General features: G+C 44.6%; 1 protein-coding gene across 3 annotated transcripts in view; it reads right to left on the bottom strand.

Annotated features, from left to right (window-relative positions):
* Positions 1-21,836, bottom strand: part of PLD1 (phospholipase D1) — a 241,689-nt gene that overhangs the window by 170,506 nt on the left and 49,347 nt on the right. Inside the window, exon 1 of one of the 3 annotated variants that reach the window (XM_033958770.1) lies at positions 20,361-20,544. The exons of the other annotated variants lie outside the window; for them this stretch is intronic. The gene's annotated coding sequence lies outside the window, so the exon portion shown is untranslated. Of the gene's footprint in view, positions 1-20,360; positions 20,545-21,836 lie in introns of those variants that run through there. 3 annotated transcript variants of the gene reach the window in all.

Genomic DNA, 21,836 nt, shown 5'->3' on the forward strand with positions numbered 1-21,836 from the left:
ATTAAGTCAGAGTGCTGCTCGACCCACGTAGAGATCCCACGTGGATGTCCCATTTATTCTTAAAGTCGAGCACGCTAGTGGCCTTGATCACCTGCATCGGTAGTTTGTTCCAGTGATCCACCACCCTTTCTGTAAAGAAATACTTCCTGGTGTCACCACCAAATCTCCCTCCTCTGAGTTTGAGCGGGTGCCCCCTTGTGACTGAAGGTCCCTTAGGAAAGAATATGTCGTTTTCCACCTCGACACGACCTGTGACGTACTTAAATGTCTCAATCATGTCACCCCTCTCCCTGCGCTCCTCTAGAGAGTAGAGCTGCAACTTGCCCAGTCTTTCCTCGTATGAGAGACCCTTAAGTCCGGAGACCATCCTAGTGGCCATTCGCTGGACTGACTCAGCTCGAAGCACATCTTTACGGTAATGTGGCCTCCAGAATTGCACACAGTACTCCAGATGAGGTCTCACCATGGTTCTGTACAGTGGCATTATGACTTCAGGTTTACGGCTGATGAAGCTTCTATTGATACATCCCATCATCCGCCTTGCCTTGGATGAGGCCTTCTCTACTTGTTTGGCAGCCTTCATGTCTGCACTGATGATTACTCCCAAGTCCCGTTCTTCTGTGTAACGATCTGAGCAGATTTTTTTGTCTTGCAGCTCAGAATTTCAGTGACATTAAGGGCACCTTTTATTACGCTGCGTTAGCGTTTTTAGCGCATGCAGCATTTTAGCCCGCGCTAAGCCCGCGCTACACGGCTAGAACTAATGCCAGCTCAATTTAGCGCATGCTATTCCACGCTTTAAAGCCCTAACGCGGCTTCGCAAAAGGAGCCCTAAATCTTAGGTGACCGATTCAGAGCAGAGCAAGAAGAAATGGAAGATAATGAAACGTTCACAGTAGGGCCAATTATCTCCACCCTCAATTTTCCACTTAGATTTTTTTTTAAAGGACAGAAAGGGTGCATTAGAATGTGGGCTGAACTTATTTAGATTATTTCTATTCTTAGTATCAGAGTGATCTTCCACTCTCTTACATTCCTGCTTGTAAAACTGCTCACACTTCTCTGGCAGGTGTGTGATGATGGCCCTGGGGGAATCAGCCTTGTTGCGCTCATCCTCTTTCCTCCCTGTTCCAAAGGAGAAACAAGAGATGGCAAGATGTAGAGCAAGAAGGGACAGTAACTTGTCTATTTAGGAGCATCTCTGTTCATTGTATCCCTGCCAATGAATGTGTCGAGTCTTAATAGGAATCACCCTCTAGGAGGAAAAAATGAAATTGAACATTCAGAAGCTAGGCTATACATAGTAGCATGATGGCAGATAAAGGCCAAATGGCCCATTCCCAGCATCCACTATCTCCTCCTCCTCCTCCTCTCCTCTTTATGGTTATAGAAACATTGTTACATGATGGCAGATAATTGGCAGATAAATGTCAAATAGCCCATCCAGTCCGCCTATCCAAAGCATCCATTATCTCCTCCTCTCCCTATTGGCTAAGGCTCTTTACACCTGAATTGTGATGTCATAGAACTTTATGGTTATAGAAACATTGTACATAAAATAAGGGACCTTGTTTCTTCAAAGGTGATAACCATATAACAATTCAAAAAATAATCACCTTATTTCCATATAAATAAACCACTAGATACTTTTATGGTGACACAGTGACTCTAGATTTCTAAGTGAATGCTCAGACCCATGACCAAACTCTAGTGAAAAGTCACGGAGTCAGTTATAATAAGAGACCATCATAGCAAGTTCACTGTCTCTGCCACCTGCTAATAACATACAAGAAATAATAAGTGACTTATCTGAATGCAGGACGGCACTGCTGTTGCTCTTTCACTGCTCCGGGGACCTATTTAAAGTACTAACACATTGCAACTGCCATAAGCTGTTTCACTAGCGTTTGGTTATGGGTCTGAGCGCTCACTTAGAAATCTAGAGTCACTGTGTGACCATAAAAGTATTTGGTTGTTTATTTATATGGAAATAAGGTGATTATTTTTTGAATTATTGTATAGAAACATTGTAACATGATGGCAGCTAATTGGCAGATCAAGGCCAAATGGCCCATCCAGTCTGCCCATCCGCAATGAACATTATCTCTTCCTTGCTCTAAGAGATCCCACGTGCCTATCCCAGGCTTTCTTGAATCCAGGCACAGTCTCTGACTCCACCACCTCTTCCAGGAGACTGTTCCACGCATCCGCCACCCTTTCTGAAAAAAAGTATTTCCTTAGACTACTCCTGAGGCTATCACCTCTTAACTTCATCCTATGCCCTCTCATTCCACTTCCTTTCAAATGAAAGAGACTCGACTCATAGGCATTTACATCACATAGGTATTTAAATGTCTCCATCATGCTCTTATTGGAAGCCAACGCAACTGGATCAATAGAGGAGTGGCCCTATCAAACTTAAGCCCTCTTCTATTAAGCCACGGTACAGGTTTCTACCGCAGCCTGGGGCACTACATGTTCCAGCACTGCTTTGATGTTCAAAAGAATTCTATGAGCGTTGGAGCAGCGTCATAGCATTTAGCGTTCCAGGCCATTTTTTTGCAGCCGCATGCTATAAACTCTGCAATTTACGTATTGGCCTGGAAGACCCAATGGGCAGGAGGATATTCAAAGGATTTGTGCTCTTAAACTTGAGTTATGCTCACAGGTTGGCTTCTTTCAATATTTACTAGGGATGAAGAGTGAAATTTTGAGTAAAAAAATTCATGAAAACTCTTAAATTCGGCATGAAAAGGGAGCGGTAACAACACTGGATTTAGGGTAGGCTCTTAGTTTGATTTTCAGCACTAGGCTCCTTAATCTAGATCAGGGGTGTCAAAGTCCCTCCTCGAGGGCCACAATCCAGTCGGGCTTTCAGGATTTCCCAAATGAATATGCGTGAGATCTATTTGCATGCACTGCTTTCATTGTATGCTAATAGATCTCATGCATATTCATTGGAGAAATCCTGAAAACCCGACTGGATTGCGGCCCTCGAGGAGGGACTTTGACACCCCTGATCTAGGCAAAGGAGTGGCGGGCCTAAATGTATGAGCATAAGTTTTAAGTTCCTAAATTAAGATGAATTTTCCGCTCAGAAGCCTTGCTCCTAATTTTCTAAGGGGTCCTTTTACTAAGGCATGCTTACTGATTTAGTGTTTGCTAATTGATTTAGCATGCGCTAACAATTAATGCATTCTAAGGCGCCCACAGAATATAATGGGCGCCTTAGCATTTAGTGCGCACTAAACTGGTTAACGCACCTTAGTTAAATGACCCCTAAATATTGGGCCAATAAAACTATACTATCCTAATTTAAGTGGGATAAAACAGTCCCCATGATATTCTCCTGCAATTTAATTTTCTGTTGAAAAAAAAAACAAGCAAAATCTTCAGCTGAAGAGGGAGCTACCGTTTTACTTTACTGGGCGACAGGAGAGACTCATCGCAACCCTAAACATTTTTCTAGTACTATTATTGATCCTAATAATCAAATTAGAATCCATCTTTTTGAAGGTGCGGCCTCCAGAATTGTACACAATATTCTAAATGAGGTCTCACCGGAGTCTTATACAGAGGCATCAATACCTCCTTTTTCCTACTGGCCATACCTCTCCCTATGCACCCTAGCATCCTTCTAGCTTTCGCCATCACCTTTTCAACCTGTTTGGCCACATTAAGATCATCACATACAATCACACCCAAGTCCCGCTCTTCTGTCGTGCACATAAGGTCTTCACCCCCTTAACCAGGGATCTCAAAGTCCCTCCTTGAGGGCCGCAATCCAGTCAGGTTTTCAGGATTTCTCCAATGAATATGCATTAAAAGCAGTGCATGCATACAGATCTCATGCATATTCATTGGGGAAATCCTGAAAACCCGACTGGATTGCGGCCCTCAAGGAGGGACTTTGAGATCCCTGCCCTAAACTGTACTGCTCCTTTGGGGTTTTTGCAGCCCAAATGCATGACCTTGACTGCAAGGTTAACTGGGATTCTACTGTAGTTAAGAGACTGGAAAAGGGGGCAGATTCATCAGTAGTACACAGAATGGCAGAGAATGCACGCATCGCCTTTCCAATAAAGAGGGAGCAGGGACAGAGGAAATTTTATGCATAATTCTTTGGCCAAACAAAATTAAAATGTTTCCTCCTTTTCTTCCTGATCCACAGAAGGTAATGAAAATAAGCCCCTGCCATTGTTTCACACACTCCCATCAACGTTGGTGCCGAGGATCGGGAGCAGATCCCTATCACAATGTTTTCAGTTCTCCTTTTTATGGAAAGTGGCAATTCAAAGACACTGAAGCTTCTTTCACACAGGTCACAGGTGTCCTTATTGTACTCTCTGTTGGCTGCCCAGAGCTAATCACCTAAGAACACAAAGGAGTGCTGTATTGACATTAGAGAATGCTAGGTGGGACTTTTCACGCACTGTCTTCGGTGTGGACTTTAGACTGATTTTCCCAACCCTTTCCTCTGGCCTCATTTCTGTTTTTTTATCTTTATTGATTTTCCAAGCTATCAAAGTACAATAAACAATTGTACATAGAATAATTTTGTTAGAAAAAGCACATTCATCATTCAGAAACACATGAACAATCATTTTTACTCCCTCCCACCCATATGACTAATCAAGAAAAACATAAATATATATAACATAGTAGATAACAGCAGATAAAGACCCGAATGGTCCATCCAGTCTGCCCAACCTGATTCAATTTAAATTTTTTAATTTTTTTCTTAGCTATTTCTGGGCAAGAATCCAAAGCTCTACCCGGTACTGTGCTTGGGTTCCAACTGCCGAAATCTCTGTTAAAACCTACTCCAGCCCATTTACACCCTCCCAGCCACTGAAGCCCTCCCCAGCCCATCCCCCACCAAACAGCCATACACAGACACAGACCGTGCAAGTCTGCCCAGTACTGGCCTTAGTTCAATATTTAATATTATTTTCTGATTCTAGATCCTCTGTGTTCTTTCATTAACCTTTCCTACATTATCTCTGTAAAAATCAAACCTCAACCCTCCCACCCACCCCTTGGATGTGTAAGTTATAATCAGAAGTGAATTAATTAACCAATCAATTATTATTATTAATAAAAATCAGTCAATGGACCCCATGTTAGTTGAAATACCTTAGTATTACCCTTTTGATCATTAATCATTTTTTCCAACCTATAATAAAGACATAATGAGTGCCACCAAAAACTAAAATTCAAGCAATCAAAGTTTTTCCAATTTTTCGTGACCATTTGGATGGCTATCCCAATAATAATTCCTAACAGTCTGTTTTTATGCCTGTCTATTGGTGGCTTAGGGGATAACAATGTCCCACAGATAACTGTGTCATAAAATAACGGAATCACGGTTTCTAAAATCAAATTAATATGTCCCCAAATAGATTTCCAGAAGTTAAGTATAAAAGGACAATAGAATAACAGATGATCCAGTGTTCCTATGTCTAGATGACAGTGCCAGCATCTTTTTGACTTAGAACTATCTAATTTTTGTAATCTAACAGGGGTCTAAAAACTTCCTCTCTGATGTCTGAATTGACATCGGAGGTGAAGGCTTGTGGGCCCGGCGCCTGTACACGTCACGCCTGGCTCGGGGAAGCAGGGAGATATTGGCGTGGTGGCTTAGGAGGGGGGGGGGGGCGGCAGGGAGAGAGAAAAAGAATGGGGGAAGTGGAGAAATCAGCGTGATGGCTTGGGGGGGCAGGGGGAGAGAGAAACAAAGACAGACAGAAAGAAAAGGTGAGGGGAGAGGGCAATAAAAAAAGGACAGAATGAAAGATTTTGGATTTACAGAAGAAGGAAGTGCAACTAGAGACTCATGAAATCATTAGACAAAAAGGTAGGAAAAAATGATTTTATTTTCAATTTAGTGATCAAAATGTGTCCATTTTGAGACTTCTATATCTGCTGTCTATATTTTGCACTATGGCCCCCTTATACTAAACCGCGATAGTGGTTTTTAGCGTCGGGAGCATCGAGGGGCATTCAGCGCAGCTCTCTGCGCTAAAAACCGCTATCACAGTTTAGTAAAAGGGGAGGGAGTATATGTGTCTATTTTTGTATAGTTGTTACTGAGGTGACATTGCATATTTTAAAGTCATTTGCCTTGACGTCTGAAAAACCCCCGAATTCAAATGATGATTAACATTTTCTCTGCGTACAGTGTGCTTTGTGTTTTTAAAAATTTTATTGTTGGTAGATCATTTTGACTTGGTCATTTTAAAAGTAGCTCGCAAGCCCAAAAAGTGTGGGCACCTCTGCTATAAACGATGCCTAGCAGCACCTACATTGTAGGCGTTCGGCACAGTTGTCAATGAACCGCTAGGTGCTATTTATAGAATCACGCCTAGCGGCAACAAAGTGGACTTAGGCTTTGCTGGGTATCCTAGACATAGACGTTGCTCCATTAGACCAGCTTTTCGCTCACCTAATTTGGCAGTATCTACGTTGGACGCCAAATGACGCCTATCTCAACCATGCCTATTCCACGCCTATAACCATGCCTACTGTTTGAGATAGGCGTCGTTAGGCATCCCTAGGCATGGGAGGGTACCTCCACTTAGGCATCGCTAGGCATCCTAAGAGTTCGGCACCGAACTCTTAAAATTGTTTAATTAATTTTTGGAGGGTATTGGCTGAAAATTGGCATGGTCAATTACCAATTTTAAAAAAAGTTAGGTGTGGATCCCAAACTTAGGAGGCTACAATTTGAGGAAGGCCTTTTCAGTTTGAGGAAGGAATGGCCTAGTGGTTAGAGCTACAGCCTCAGCACCCTGAGGTTCTGGGTTCAAATCCCACGCTGCTCCTTGTGACCCTGGGCAAATCACCTAATCCTCCACTGCCCCAGGTATATTAGATAGATTGTGAGCCTACTGGGAAAAATAGGGAAAAATGATAGGGAAAAATGATTGTAAACCACTTGGATCATCTTGATAGGCAGTATATAAATACCTAATAAAAATATTGCAGACACTGTTTATAGAAACAGGGCCAAAAAGTATGGTTACTTTATTATTCTTAGTAGTATTATGATATAACAGTATCAGGTACACACAGAAATTTACAAAACATATATATAACAGTTCCTGCTTCTTGAAACTTATAATCTAATAAATTGAGAGGACAAACAGAAACAGAGACAAGACACACAGGGCAAGCTATAACTTGAAACAGCAGATGAAATGGCCGTGTGAATGAACAATTAGGTTTCTACCCAGAGAACATAACATTGAAGCAGTATGCAGAAAGAGAGAAACACAAAAACATAGAAACATGACGGCAGATAAAGGCCAACTGGCCCATCCATAAGAACATAAGCATCGCCTCCACCAAGTCAGACCACAGGTCCATCATGTCCAGCAGTCCGCTCCCGCAACGGCCCCCCAGGTCAATGACCTGTAAGTTATCTAGTACTCTAAAGCATTTTGTATTGCATAGTACCCCTCTATTTGTACCTCTCAATCCCCTTCTCCTTCAGGAACTTGTCCAGTCCCATTCTGAAACCCATAATCGCACTTTGTTCTACCACTTCCTCTGGAAGAGCATTCCAGGTGTCCACCACCCTCTGAGTGAAGAAGAACTTCCTGGCACTATCCACTATCTCCTCCTCTCCCTAAGAGATCCCATGTGCCTGTCCCAGGCTTTTTTGAATTCAGACACAGTCTTTGTCTCCACCACCTCTTTAGGGAGACCATCGCAAGCATCTATCACCCTTTCTGTAAAAATATATTTCCTTAGAAAGCCTATCGCCTCTTAACTTCATCCCACGCCCTTTCAAATGAAAGGCTCATCTCCTGCGTGTTTGTGCCACGTAGGTATTTAAACATCTCTATCATACCTTCCCCCTCTTACACCTTTCCTCCAAAGTACAACATGAACATGTCCAAACCATGGATCCAGTGTTGGGAACCGTGCTTAAATAGATTACACAGTTTTGACTCTGATGGAAGCTAAGTAACTATTTAAAAACACAGTTGAAAAATCCAAACAAGAAAGAAGAACCATATGATTACACTATGAGTCAGGCTATGGTGGATTATAGCTCATAGTTCCACAAATGAACACAGTTTGTGTTGACCTAGGGGCATTTTGGAGTTTCACAAAATCAAGCAGAAGTATATGGAGAAGGGTTCAGTTTTGATTTATATCATATTTCCCCAGCAAATTTTTGGATATCTGCTGTTGCACTCAGGGCCGGATTTAGATGAAAAGAGGCCCTAGGCTATTCCACTTATGAGGCCCTTTCACCTCCCATTTTTAAGTTTGTAAATTACATGAGAGATAATAAAATACATCATTACTGTGATATATATCAATATGTTAAATGAAACATGTTGTTATTGGTACTAACCTTTATAAAAAATGTGACCCGGATAATAAATAAAAAAAAGTCGAGAACATTTATTTGGACATTTATTCTCAGCACCTTATATAGTACTTGTAACAATAACTAATCAAACATAACACACAACATCGCCCCTTCCTATGTCCATAGTGCCCCCACTGCGTCCTTCCTCACCTCACCCCCCCTCCGATGCCCGCCTGCCTCCCATCCCCCTTCCATTGAACACCCTCCCATGCCATCCTGCCTACCTGCCTTCCATTAAATCCCCCCACCCCCCCTCCGATGCCAGCCTGTCTGCCTCCCATCCCCCTTCCACTGAAACCCCCTAACCCACCCCCACCCCCCTCCGATGCCAGTCTGGGCCGCTCTGTCCTGACGGATCCACGTTTTGCCTCTCTCCCCGCGGGGCTGGGATTTGCCCAGCTGTTTGCGGACTGATGTCTTTCCCTCCCCGATCCTCCTCCCAGGGCGAGAAAAAGAAAGGGAGAAGCCGAGTCAGCGCCCCGTTGCAGCCGGAACCGGTTCCGATCCCGAAGCGGAACCGAGGTAACCGGGGAGCGGCTAAAACCTGAACCGGAGGCAGGATCGGACCGGGGACCGGCGCACGCCCCCACCCGGTGCCTAGCCTGGGCCAATCAGGTCTTAGGATTAATGGGGATGGGCGGACCCGCTATGCCTAAGGCCTGATTGGTCCAGGCTTCTAGAGCCTGGGCCAATCAGGCCTTAGATTTAGCGGGGATGGGCCGGGAAGGGGCGGGCCCGTCTCATTTCCACAAGGCTGGCCCATCGGCTGGATGGCAGCAAGACCCGTCCAGCTGACCAACATGTAAAGGTTAGCTGGGGGGAGGGTCGTCGGGCTTTCCGGCAGGAGGACTGGGCATCCTCCTGCCCGCAATTACCAGTTTGGGGGGGAGAGGGGTTCCAGGGGGGTTCCAGCAGGAGGACTGGGCATCCTCCTACCCGCGATTACCAGTTTGGGGGGGAGGGGTGTTCCAGGGGGGTTCCGGCAGAAGGACTGGGCATCCTCCTGTCGGCGATGGGACAGGCGGCCGCTATACTTATTGCAGCAGGGCGATCCCTTGCTGCCATAAGTATAGCGGCCGCGTCTACTTACAATGTAGACCAGCATTTTGCTGGCCTACATTTTAAGCGTCTCTTCCTCTACTAGGGAGACATGTAGGGCCGCCTAGGTTCGCCTAAGGCCCTTAGGCGAGCTTAGGCGTCTTGCGGGTCTCCCTAGGCTCCCGGAGGCGCCTTCAATATAGGCGGCCTGCCTGGGGAGCATTTTTTTTAAAAAACGTGCATCCCAATTGGCTGATTAGACAGCTGTAGGACGCCTACAGCTGCCTAAAATCGGGACGCACTTTGGAGAATCAGGCCCTAAGTGTGCATGCGCACCCCCACCTGCGTGTTCCGTTTTCCGTGAGCTGTAGGGCCCCGCGATCAAGAGTGCACACGCGCGCTTCTACTCCCTCCCTCCCTGTAACTTCGCCGCCATCGTGGCCCCCTCCCACCTCCCCTGTGCACCCTTTCCCGGCGCACCCGAGAATCTCTCTCTCTCTCTCTCTCCCCCAGGAGGCAGATGTCGGCTGCGGCGGCTGTCGGCGGCTGCAGGCCGTGGCGGCCAAGCCCGGAGCCAGTGTAGATGACTGAAGCCTGGCTGGAGGAGGACGAGGAGGAGCTGCGAGAAGCTCCGCAGAGGCAGGAGGTGATGGATTCGGGGGAGGGAGTGGGAGAGATGTTGGACTCAAGTGAGGAAAGGAGAGAGAGACAGAGACAGATGGATGAGAAGGACAGAGGGGCTACTAGGGGGACCAGGAGAGATGGTAGGGGATAGGGAGAGATAGACTTCAGGGAGTGTGGAGGGGGCAGGAGAGAGAGACGGTTTGGGGGAAGGACAGAGGGGGACAGGAAAGGGAAAGATGGCAAAAGGGGTGAAACAGGGTCAGAGAGAGATGGTAGAGGGTGTAAAAGGGGGAAAAAGAGAGATGGAAATGGTAGGACCACTGCTGCTTTGGGGCACTGAGGGAGGAAAGGTTGGTACGTCAGGACTGCTGCTGCCGCCTCGGGTAAGTAAAGACCCTGTCAGGTGATAAATGCAATGGAGGATCTATGAGGGCCAAAAGGGTACAAAGGAAATGGTGAAAGGTGAGGTGGTGGGACTGGGATCAGTAGGAGGCAGAGTCCGGGCATGATAGAGGCGGGGCCTGGGTGGGGCTATTCTAGCACCCGTTACTGTAACGAATGTAACGGGCTAAAACACTAGTATAAACATAAATACAATGAATGAGGTAAAGTCAAAATCAGTAAATTGAAACTTAATAGGATATCATGAAACCAGTGGTATGGTAAAGAGGTGGGGTCCACCCCGGACGCCATCTTGCTAGGGGTGCTGGCACCCCTTCTCCTCTCTGCCCCCTCCTCACACACACACTGTGTCACCAGCCGTCACGCAAACTTCGGGACAGCTGAGCAGGCACGCGATTCCTCTTTCACCGAGACTCAAAATAATTGTCAGAATGGTCCAAGGCTTAGATTCAACAGCTTCTTTATTTGTTTTGCGCCCCAATACCCCCCCCCCAAAAAAAAAAACACTTGACCACAAGAGGTGCTGTGTAGGGTTACCAGAAGTCCAGATTTGCCAAGACTGCTTTTAAAAACCCCAAAGTGCCGGGTTTTGAAAAGCAGTCGGGCACTTTATCTGGGTTTTGGAAAAGCCGCCTCAAATCACATCCGACGAAAGCAGGCAGCGGCTGGGTGGGGCTAGAGCGGGACTGGGGCGGCATAAGGGTGTTACAGGGCGGGGGATGGGTGAAACTGGGCAAGCCTTGGGACGGGTCCCAATGGAAAAACGGGCAGCCCTAGTGCTGCGAGGATTGCCAGTATTCATTTACAGTCCAAAAGAATCACGTTTAAATCCAAACAGACATTGGAGACCCCCTCCCCCCACCCCCCAACTCTTCTCTATGTCAAACTGGAACAGTAGTCAGAGGCCTTTCCCCTCTCTGCTAATAGCAGTGCTTGGCACCAGGTGCTTCATAAATCAATCTTCCAGGTTTCTTCCCCGGACAGGAGTTAAGTGTTTACCATTCAAAACACACCGAGTTTTATTGCCCAAAACGCTTCTTTGGCTTTCTGCTCTGCGCACGGCACTCTTCCTTACTGGCTTAATCGAATAAGCCAGGTCAGAGCAGACGGGGATAGAATTAATCTCAAAGCTGTAACACTTCCCACCAGCCTGTAATGAAGAGGTTTCAGTGCGTCTAACCCCGCCCCCCCCCCCTCTCTGGATAACAGCCACTGCCTCAGCAAGCTTTCACAGGGCACAAGAACAAGTGGTTTTACTTTTTTTTTTTAAAGTTAACAATAATGCATTGCAGTTTTCTCCGTTCCCAGCCTTTACTTGGCAAGCAGCACTTCCATGGGAACTTCTCTGGTATCGGCGTGCAACCGGTTTGATTGAAGCCATATTATGTTTTGCAGGACTATGGAGCTGTTCTCCTATGGGTTTTCATTTTTTTGAATTATTTTTTTTCAATTTTTGAATCATTTTTAGCTTTTTTTTTTTTTCAGGTTTTGAGTTTTCTCATTTTTTTATGGAAGTTGTAAGTATGAATCACATATATGAAATACCAGCGTTCATACCTGGAGCATTTTTGAAATGTAATAAAATAGAAGAGACCCCCCTCCCCCCCCAAGAGAGCCTTTAGCAGATCTGTGCTGAGTCAATTATCGTATTTTCACTCATATACCGCGCACCCGTGTAAAATGCGCACACGAGTATAGCACATGGGAAACTGTAATTTCTGTAAAGAAATTTTTATATAGCGCGCATACCCGTATACCACGCATGCCGCCCCGACTCTCCCGTCACCGCCTGACTCTCCTTTCGCCCGCCCCGACTCTCCTCTCGCCTGCCCCAACTCTCCTCTCCCCCTTGAAGTCCTGTCCCCCCTTGAAGTCCTGTCCCCACCCTGAAAGCCTGATGCCCCCCCGATGTCCGATTCACCCCCCCCCCCGCAGGACCGCTCGCACCCCCACAGCCTCCCACCCCCCCCATCATGGAGAAGCTGCCTACCGTTGTCCTGCTGCTTCCTCTGCCGGCGGTCCCGCCCCTTCTCTGAGCCCTGCGTCTGCACTGCTTCCTCTTCCGGCGGTCCCGCCCTTTAGAGAAAGGGCGGGACCGCCGGAAGACAACGGTAGGCAGCTTCTCCATGATGGGGGGTGGGGTGGGAGGCTGTGGGGGTGCGAGCGGTCCTTCGGGGTGCGAGTGGTCCTTCGGGATGGGGGTGCAAGCAGTCCTGCGGGGTGAATCGGACATCGGGGGGGGGGGGGGAACTATGTAAACAAAAATTTGGCAACGCGCTCACGAATATAACGCGCATGGTTATACTCGGTTTGTAAAATCGTGTATAACGCGCGCATTATATGCATGAAAATACGGTAGTTTCCATTTCAACGGTGAAGCATAGTAGCTGTCAATCTGGAAGAGTAACCAAGTGACATCAGATGCTATAAGGTCACCTGAGCGTGGCTAACGCCATCTTTGCTGCTTCTGTGAGCGTTTAACAGTAACGCCGGGAGTAAGTTTGAACATATGAAGACAGTTTCGTCTTCACTTAGGAGTTCTTTAATTATATCTTTGGTGCTCAGGTCCTCTTCTTCCTCCAGGTGAAAGTTCCCGCCCTGACGCAGCTATTTAGCGAGCTAGCGACCGTCGGCGGCACTGGACTTGAGCAGAGAAAGCACAAATCTTGACAAAGCAGTAATAACGATCTGAGCAAGATAAATTTGGAAAAATAACATTATTTTGATTGGTTAAATAGCTGAAGATTGTTAGCATTACCGGCAAACACATACTAAGGTGTGTTAAGCGTTTTAGCGCGCGCTAAATATTAGCTAACAACTTCAACGAGAGGTACAAGGGAAGGGGCGCATGTGGCAGGCAAAAATGGGGAAGGAGCGGAGGATGCGCGGTAGGCGGGATGGGGAAAGGGCGGGGGTGGAGATGGGGGGGCGGGAGAGCGGGCACCACCATTCCAGGCGCCTCTCACTCTCGCTACGTCACTGAGGATCTCCACCATGAATACTTATTAAAGAGATCTGAATGCAGTGGAAGCCGCGCATAAAAATCTTTTTCTTGTCTAAACTAAACTAAACCTTAGGTTTGTATACCGCACCATCTCCGCAAGCGCAGGGCTCGGCACGGTTTACAGAAGTTAAGAGGAAAAGGAACTACAATGAAGGGATATGGGAGAGGGCTGAGAAGATAGAGAGGGACAGGGTACTAGAGAACAGGAGGTGATTAGATTTTAGAGAAGAGCCAAGTTTTCAAGGGTTTGCGGAAGGATTGGAAGGAGCTTGAATTTCTGAGGGGGGATGAGAGGTTGTTCCAGAGTTCTGTGGTTCTAAAGGGGAGGGATGTTCCAAGTTTTCCTGTCAATATTCATTGTGGATATCCTGAAACCTGATTGGCTGGGGTGCGTCTAGGACTCTATGTCCTCTATAATTGCAACAGCATTATCTACTCAACGTCTCTTCAATATCTACCTCTACCGTGGCTTTGTAAAAGGAGCCACACTAGCATTTTTAGCGCCGGCCGCCGTAGTAACAGTTCCAATGCTCATAGAATTCCTATGAGCATCCGAGCTGTTACCACCGTGTCCGGTGTTAAAAACACTAGCGTGGCTTTGTAAAGGAGGGGGAAAACTTGGAGAAGAAAATTTGAATTTAAATGGAATTGAATGCCCGCTATTGCCTACCATTAAAATTTTTAGGAGAACATCTTGACAGAACATCATCAATTTTGCGGTCAAGAATGATTTATGTTCCCATAACATAGTAAAACCTATCAGGTCGCATTCTGACGATTTTCCCTTTCAATTATTACGAGTACAATCTCTTGCACTTGGCGTTTGATAGATTATTGCAATATTATATATGTAGCAGGATCTCAAAAAGTTTTCAAAGACTTCAAATTATACAAAATTCTGAAGTTAGGTTGATTTTTAAATCGTCAAAATACAAACATATGACGACTTATTATCGAAAGTTGCACAGGCTTCCAGGAGACGCAGGGGTGTCAAAGTCCCTCCTCGAGGGCCGCAATCCAGTCGGGTTTTCAGGATTTCCCCAATGAATAGGCACGAGATCTATTTGCATGCACTGCTTTAATTGTATGCTAATAGATCTCATGCATATTTATTGGGGAAATCCTGAAAACCCAACTAGATTGCGACCCTCAAAGAGGGATGAGTACTTTTTAAATTTGGCTGCAATTTTTTTTTTTTTTTTTTTTTATAAAGCTGCAAAATATTTAGCCAATGCATTTTTATTTGCAGCTTCAAAACGTGTATCACGAAGCCATCTCACTTTGCTTTTCCTTCGGTGAGATTTTGCTCACATAAAAAGATATGTTAGCAGGCCACTTGCTTACCATGCAGCTCTTTGGGAACCTGACTTTCGCCCTCTGCTTGTTAATTCTACTTCTTGTATACACTTTAGAAGGTTATTAAAACAGAAATGTTTGTTAAATGTGCTAACTGAATTGTTTTTATAATTTGAATATTATGTAATTTTGCTGATATTTATTGGTTTTTTGTGCATTGCTTTGAACTGAAAGATACTCATAAATACATTTTTATGTTATATGTTCTTAAAAACCCATGTTTTCAGATTTTTTTTTCAGAACAGTGCATATACAGTGGTTGTACGAATTTCGATGGGAAGTGAGTTCCATACTTTTGTAAATGAGGCATATATACAGTGGTTGTACGAATTTCGATGGGAAGTGAGTTCCACACTTTTGTAAATGAGGCATATATACAGTGGTTGTACGAATTTCGATGGGAAGTGAGTTCCACACTTTTGTAATTGAGGCATATATACAGTGGTTGTACGAATTTCGATGGGAAGTGAGTTCCACACTTTTGTAATTGAGGCATATATACAGTGGTTGTACGAATTTCGATGGGAAGTGAGTTCCATACTTTTGTAATTGAGGCATATATACAGTGGTTGTACGAATTTCGATGGGAAGTGAGTTCCATACTTTTGTAAATGAGGCATATATACAGTGGTTGTACGAATTTCGATGGGAAGTGAGTTCCATACTTTTGTAAATGAGGCATATATACAGTGGTTGTACAAATTTCGATGGGAAGTGAGTTCCATACTTTTGTAAATGAGGCATATATACAGTGGTTGTACGAATTTCAATGGGAAGTGAGTTCCATACTTTTGTAAATGAGGCATATATACAGTGGTTGTACGAATTTCGATGGGAAGTGAGTTCCATACTTTTGTAAATGAGGCATATATACAGTGGTTGTACGAATTTCGATGGGAGTTGAGTTCCATACTTTTGTAAATGAGGCATATATACAGTGGTTGTACGAATTTCAATGGGAAGTGAGTTCCATACTTTTGTAAATGAGGCATATATACAGTGGTTGTACGAATTTCGATGGGAAGTGAGTTCCATACTTTTGTAAATGAGGCATATATACAGTGGTTGTACGAATTTCGATGGGAAGTGAGTTCCATACTTTTGTAATTGAGGCATATATACAGTGGTTGTACGAATTTCGATGAGAAGTGAGTTCCATACTTTTGTAAATGAGGCATATATACAGTGGTTGTACGAATTTCGATGGGAAGTGAGTTCCATACTTTTGTAATTGAGGCATATATACAGTGGTTGTACGAATTTCGATGGGAGTTGAGTTCCATACTTTTGTAAATGAGGCATATATACAGTGGTTGTACGAATTTCGATGGGAAGTGAGTTCCATACTTTTGTAATTGAGGCATATATACAGTGGTTGTACGAATTTCGATGGGAAGTGAGTTCCATACTTTTGTAAATGAGGTGGTGTCTTATATTTTATATCTTTCAGAGTTGGGAATGATAGGATCAGGCAGTCTGAGTTGCGATGATCAGTAGATCTACTTAATAGTTCAGTAAATCTGGGCTTAGCTATTAGGGGTGTCTCCATATAGTGTTTTGGATGGTAAATAGAGAATGACACGGGGACAAATTTTTCCCCATCCCATCCCCGTGAGTTTTGTCGCTTGTCTCCATCCCATTCTAGTAAGCTCTGCCTTAACCACACAAGCCTCGAACACTTGTGATTTTAAAGTGTTTGCACAGATGAGGACAGAGGTTGCAGAAATGGAGCAGGAACAGGAAAAGAACTCAGCGGGACAGGAAGGGAAAATAAGTTCTTGCAGGAATAGGGAAAAATTTGTCCCCCATGTCATTATCTAATGGTAAGCAACATAGTTTGAATTCTATTCACTTTTCTATCAGTAGCCAGTGTAGTTCTGGAAGCAGCAGCGGTGTGACATGTAGTATATGAGTTTTGATGTTGTGTTTTGTATCAACTGGAGTCTTTTCATTTGCTTCTTGGAGATTCCTGGAAGTAACGCATTGCAGTAGTCCAGTACAGACAGTATGGTCAATTGTACTAATATCCTGAAGTGTCACTGGAAGAAGTAGGATCTGACCCCTCCTTAATTTCTGTAGAGTAAAAAAGGATTTCCAGACTGAACTGTTAACATGGTCTTCAAAATTCAGCAAGCTTTCTAAAGTGACTTATAGAACTATTGAGGATCTTTCAAGAAACACTGATGATTCTTTGAGTTGTGGGGCTGGAAGAACTTATTTTGTTTGACTGCAGTTTCTTTTTGCTGCCTCCCCTGGAAGTTGCTATCCTAGGCAGCTGCCTAATAGAGAATGACCTTGGGACAAATTTTTCCCCGTCCCCGCAGGAACTCATTTTCCTGTTCCGTCACTACAAGTTATTTTCCTGTCCCTGCCCCATTCCCGCAAGCTCTGTCCTCATCTGCACAAGCTTCAAACACTTTAAATTCATAAGTGGCCAAGGCTTGTGCACTTAAGGCAGAGCTTACAGGAATGGGACAGGAACAAATTTGTCCCCGTGTCATTCTCTACTGCCTAGTGTTGCCTAATGGTTGGGCCAGCCCTATTTATATAATACAAAAGTGAGAGAAAAAAAGTTTGAAACAATAGAGATATTAATCACATTGGGGTCCTTTTAGCGCGTGCAAAACGCTAACGCATCCATAGACTATAATGGACGCATTAGCATTTAGCGCGCGCTCATATTTAGTACGCGCTAAAACGGCTAGCATGCCTTAGTAATAGGACCCCGTTATCCCCATCCCAACCACACCTAATTTTCAACATTCTCCAAATGCCTCACTAAAAAGAAAGTCTTCAAGTCTGAAACCATTGAAGCTTCTTAAATCACGGTCTAAAACACGAGAAGGATGTATGCATTATTAATTCTAGATGGAAAAGAGAAGATGAAGGTAATGCAAGCTAATTCATACATTGAGAGCATGTTGGTGAATTGATATCGGAATCAATAAACAGTATTTAAGACCTTAAGTACAATAACAACTACCTTAAAGTCAACTCTAAATTTTATTGGTAACAAATGTTGAACATTTTTCATAGGGGTGAGGCATGATGGAACTTGTCATCTGGTGGCGGTGTATAGTGCTTCGCATTAGAGAATGACAGGGTGACAAAATTCATCATCGTTCCCGTCCCCGCGGATAACCGCAGGAAATAATCTCATGTCATTTTCTAGTGTCTATTTCAACCTCGGTCCTTCTACACCAGCATTCTTTAAAGCAAAGCTTGCGGGTCAGTGGTTGTGGCCATTCATACTCTGATTCTTATGTGAGCCAAGGATAATGAAGCCATTGTGATATCACTGATGTGATTGGTTCTTAGGCACTGGTGGAATGAAGCATTATGACATCACAATATCTGCTCTGGATACCAGAGACTGTCATTCTGTAGTGTCTGTTTCAACCTCAGTCCTTCTACACAAGCATTCTTCAAAGCAAAGCTTGTGGCCATTCATACTCTAATTCTTCCCTCTCTCCTTAAAGAATGACATGAAGATGGTTTCCCGCGGTTATCCGCGGGGACGGGAACGGTGATGAATTTTGTCACCTGTGTCATTCTCTACTACGCATGTCTAGCTGCGCAATAAGAACGATTAGCAGTTGTAGTAAACAAAGACTGGGTCAATCCGTTAAACCAGGGGTCCCCAAAGTCCCTCCTTGAGGGCCGAATCCAGTCAGGTTTTCAGGATTTCCCCAATGAATATGCATGGGAATCTATTTGCATGCACTGCTTTCATTGTATGCTAATAGATCTCACGCATATTCACTGGGGAAATCCTGAAAACCCGACTGGATTCGGCCCTCAAGGAGGGACTTTGGGGACCCCTGCGTTAAACACAGAATGGCAATAATCTGCAGACTCAATGCAAAGGTTAGATTTTAAGCCTTGCAGAAAGAGCGTAACTGTTCAAATTTGTCTACAGGGCAGCGAAGCCCATTTTAAATACAGAGAACATTTAAGATCCAAAAATTAAGGACCCTAATATGGGAAAGCAGTTTAAAGACATAGGGCTCCTTTTACTAAGGTGCGCTTGCGTTTTTAGCGTGCGCAAACCCGGTGCTAAATGGAAAAAAACTAATGCCAGCTCTATGGTGGCGTTAGCGTCTAGCGTGCGCGGCATTTTAGCATGCGCTAAAACCGTTGGCACACCTTAGTAAAAGGAGCCCACAGAATCAGTGTTGCATGCAATAACATTTTTAATTCACCCAAATGAACTGACTGCATGATAATGAATGCCTATCCCTTCTCACAGGTTAAAGTAATAAGGACATCATAAAACTGTACATTAATAGAGCGCAACTCGAGGGTGATGACGTGAGGCTAAAAAGACAACTAACTTTCAGCACCATAACGCTCGTAAATATACACAGCCATGACACCCTTTACTGCTACTGTAAACATTACATCCAGGTGACCTCAGCAGCAGCCATGCAGGCCAGCCTAACCTGTACACTCAGAACAGGGATCTCACAGTCCCTCCTTGAGGGCCGCAATCCAGTCGGGTTTTCAGTATATTTCCCCAAATGAATATGCATGAGATCTATTTGCATGCACTGCTTTCATTGTATGCTAATAGATCTCATGCATATTCATTGGGGAAATCCTGAAAACCCGACTGGATTTTGGCTCTTGAGGAGGGACTTTGACAGCCCTGCCCTAGAAGAATATGAATGACCTTTGCAGAGAGAAAAGAGTCCCTCTGAGTCAGGGATCTCAAAGTCCCTCCTTCAGGGCCGCAATCCAGTCGGGTTTTCAGGATTTCCCCAATTAATATGCATTGAAAGCAGTGCATGCACATAGATCTCATGCATATTCATTGGGGGAATCCTGAAAACCCGATTGGATTACGGCCCTCGAGATGGGACTTTGACACCCCTGTTCTAGGGTAGTTCTTTAAGTGAGATTGCATGCAAAGAAAAAGAAAAGTCCATCAGTACACACAAGAGTCCTGGTATAGCAACATCTGGGAGCCTGGCCACCGTCACTGCAGCTATTCCGGTCTGCTCTTCGGCAGAACAGGTTTTTCAGAAAAGGTTAGAAAAGTTTGCCAGTATTTGCTGTATCGCCCAGGCACGATCCAGATTGTGTTGGCACCATTGTAAGAGTTAATATCCAGTAGCACTTAACAGCTTCACATAGAGCTTCTCCTAAATGTAAATCCTCCTTAAGAAATTTCACAAAGCCTGCAAAGGTTACCTGAGAAGAAAAAGTGTAGCTTTCTGAAAATCTCACGCATTATCCCGTGTACTGATCCTGCTGCATTCCACCCCCCCCCCTCCCTCCTTAAGCTGCATTCCCCCCTCTCCCCCCTCCTTAAGCATGCAGCTTGCTTAGAGACAACTCTCTGTTACATGATACAGTTTAGGAGCAGGCCTGCATAAGCTCGACATGACTCTGCACGGGAGATTAATTCTGCTTGGAGTTTCTAAAACAGAACGGAAAGTTACCAGGCTCAGTTGAGCTGCGCCCTCAATAAGAAATCGCACTCGCGCTACCGAACGCGGAATTCTGCAGCAGTCTCCAAAAGAAGCAAACAAAAGCCTACAGACTAACCTGGGGGCCCATGGCTGCCCTTTTGATCGGACTCTCCCAAGAAGCCCGAGTTAAGTAGCCAAACGAATGGCAAAGGGTGGGGAGAGCAACAGCAAGTAGCCCCCACGGCACTGGCAGAATCTGGGGACAAGCAGCTCAAGGTCCAGCTTAAGAGTTAGAGTCTGAGCAGACTGCAGAGCAACTGCCTAAGGCATCGCTCCGCCCACTCGATCCTTGAACCTATGGGCTTTCCCCAGACACATTAAAGCCACGCCCATATCTTAAGAAGGATGAATGCCGGGCTGAAAGTGCACGCGCTCTGACTTAATGACTTCTGCTGCTTTCAGTTTAATTAGATCAGTGATCTCAAACTCCAACCCTTTGTAGGGCCACATTTTGGATTTGTAGGTACTTGAAGGACCTCAGAAAAAAATAGTTAATGTCTTATTAAAGAAATGACAATTTTGCATGAGGTAAAACGGGTCTTTTCCAGATAAGCCCCGCCACTAAAGCAAAAAGTGCACGGGCGAAAACTTAAGCCCCGCCACCTTATAAATTATTAAACTATTGAAGCCCTCCGAGGAAATTATTCACATGATTTGAATAATGAGTCCCCCCTTGTATATCACTTTCCCCAAGTATTCACTTAGCATGGTGTTAGCTAAAACTGTGGCGGGGGTTAACTTTTTGGCGGGGCTTATCTGGAAAAGATCCGGTAAAACTCTATAGTTTATAAGCTTTCTTTTTGGCTAAGTCTTAATAATAATATTGTAATTTATAGCTAAAGAGACATATGATCAAGAAACTGTTTTATTTTACTTTTGTGATTATGATAAACATACCGAGGGCCTCAAAATAGGACCTGGCGGGCCACGAGTTTGAGACCACTGAATTAGATGTACTCTTTCTCCCTGTGGGGATTAAATAAATCGCAGGTCAAGTCTCAGCCTTGCAATCAAATAGTAAAAATGCTGAAATAATAATAATAATAATTTATTGTTTATATACCACCAAAGCCAAGGTAGTTCGAGGCGGTTTACAATAAAGAAGAGCTGGACATACAACAAAAAAACAATGAAGTCTTTGAGTACATGAATATTTGTACAGAGTAAGGAAACATCGTAGGGACGGGTTTAAAATAAGAGTAAGATGAGGCGATTTACAATAGGAAGAGCAGGTCCTACAATGTGGGGGTAAAGCAGGCTTTGGGAATTCTTGGTCAATAGGGAGTAGGTCGGGGCAATTTAAAAAGAAGGGTAGGTCATACAGAGTGGGATAAGCAGTGAAGGTTTTAAGAATTCTTGGTCAGTTTTAAAGCTGTTCTGCAAAACAGAAAAATCATAGCCAGGCAAGCCTGGTGCTCCTAAGCCAGGACTAACAGCTGCTCTGTATTCATCTCATCGCACTGGGGAGACAGTCGTATGTATGCAGTCGGTGTCAGGAACTGAAAAGCTTGAAGAAGGAGGTCAAGCGACTAGAGGACAAGATTCAGGAGCT

The sequence above is a fragment of the Geotrypetes seraphini genome, chromosome 9 (genome assembly GCF_902459505.1).
Source record: "Geotrypetes seraphini chromosome 9, aGeoSer1.1, whole genome shotgun sequence".
In the NCBI taxonomy this organism is placed as follows: domain Eukaryota; kingdom Metazoa; phylum Chordata; class Amphibia; order Gymnophiona; family Dermophiidae; genus Geotrypetes; species Geotrypetes seraphini.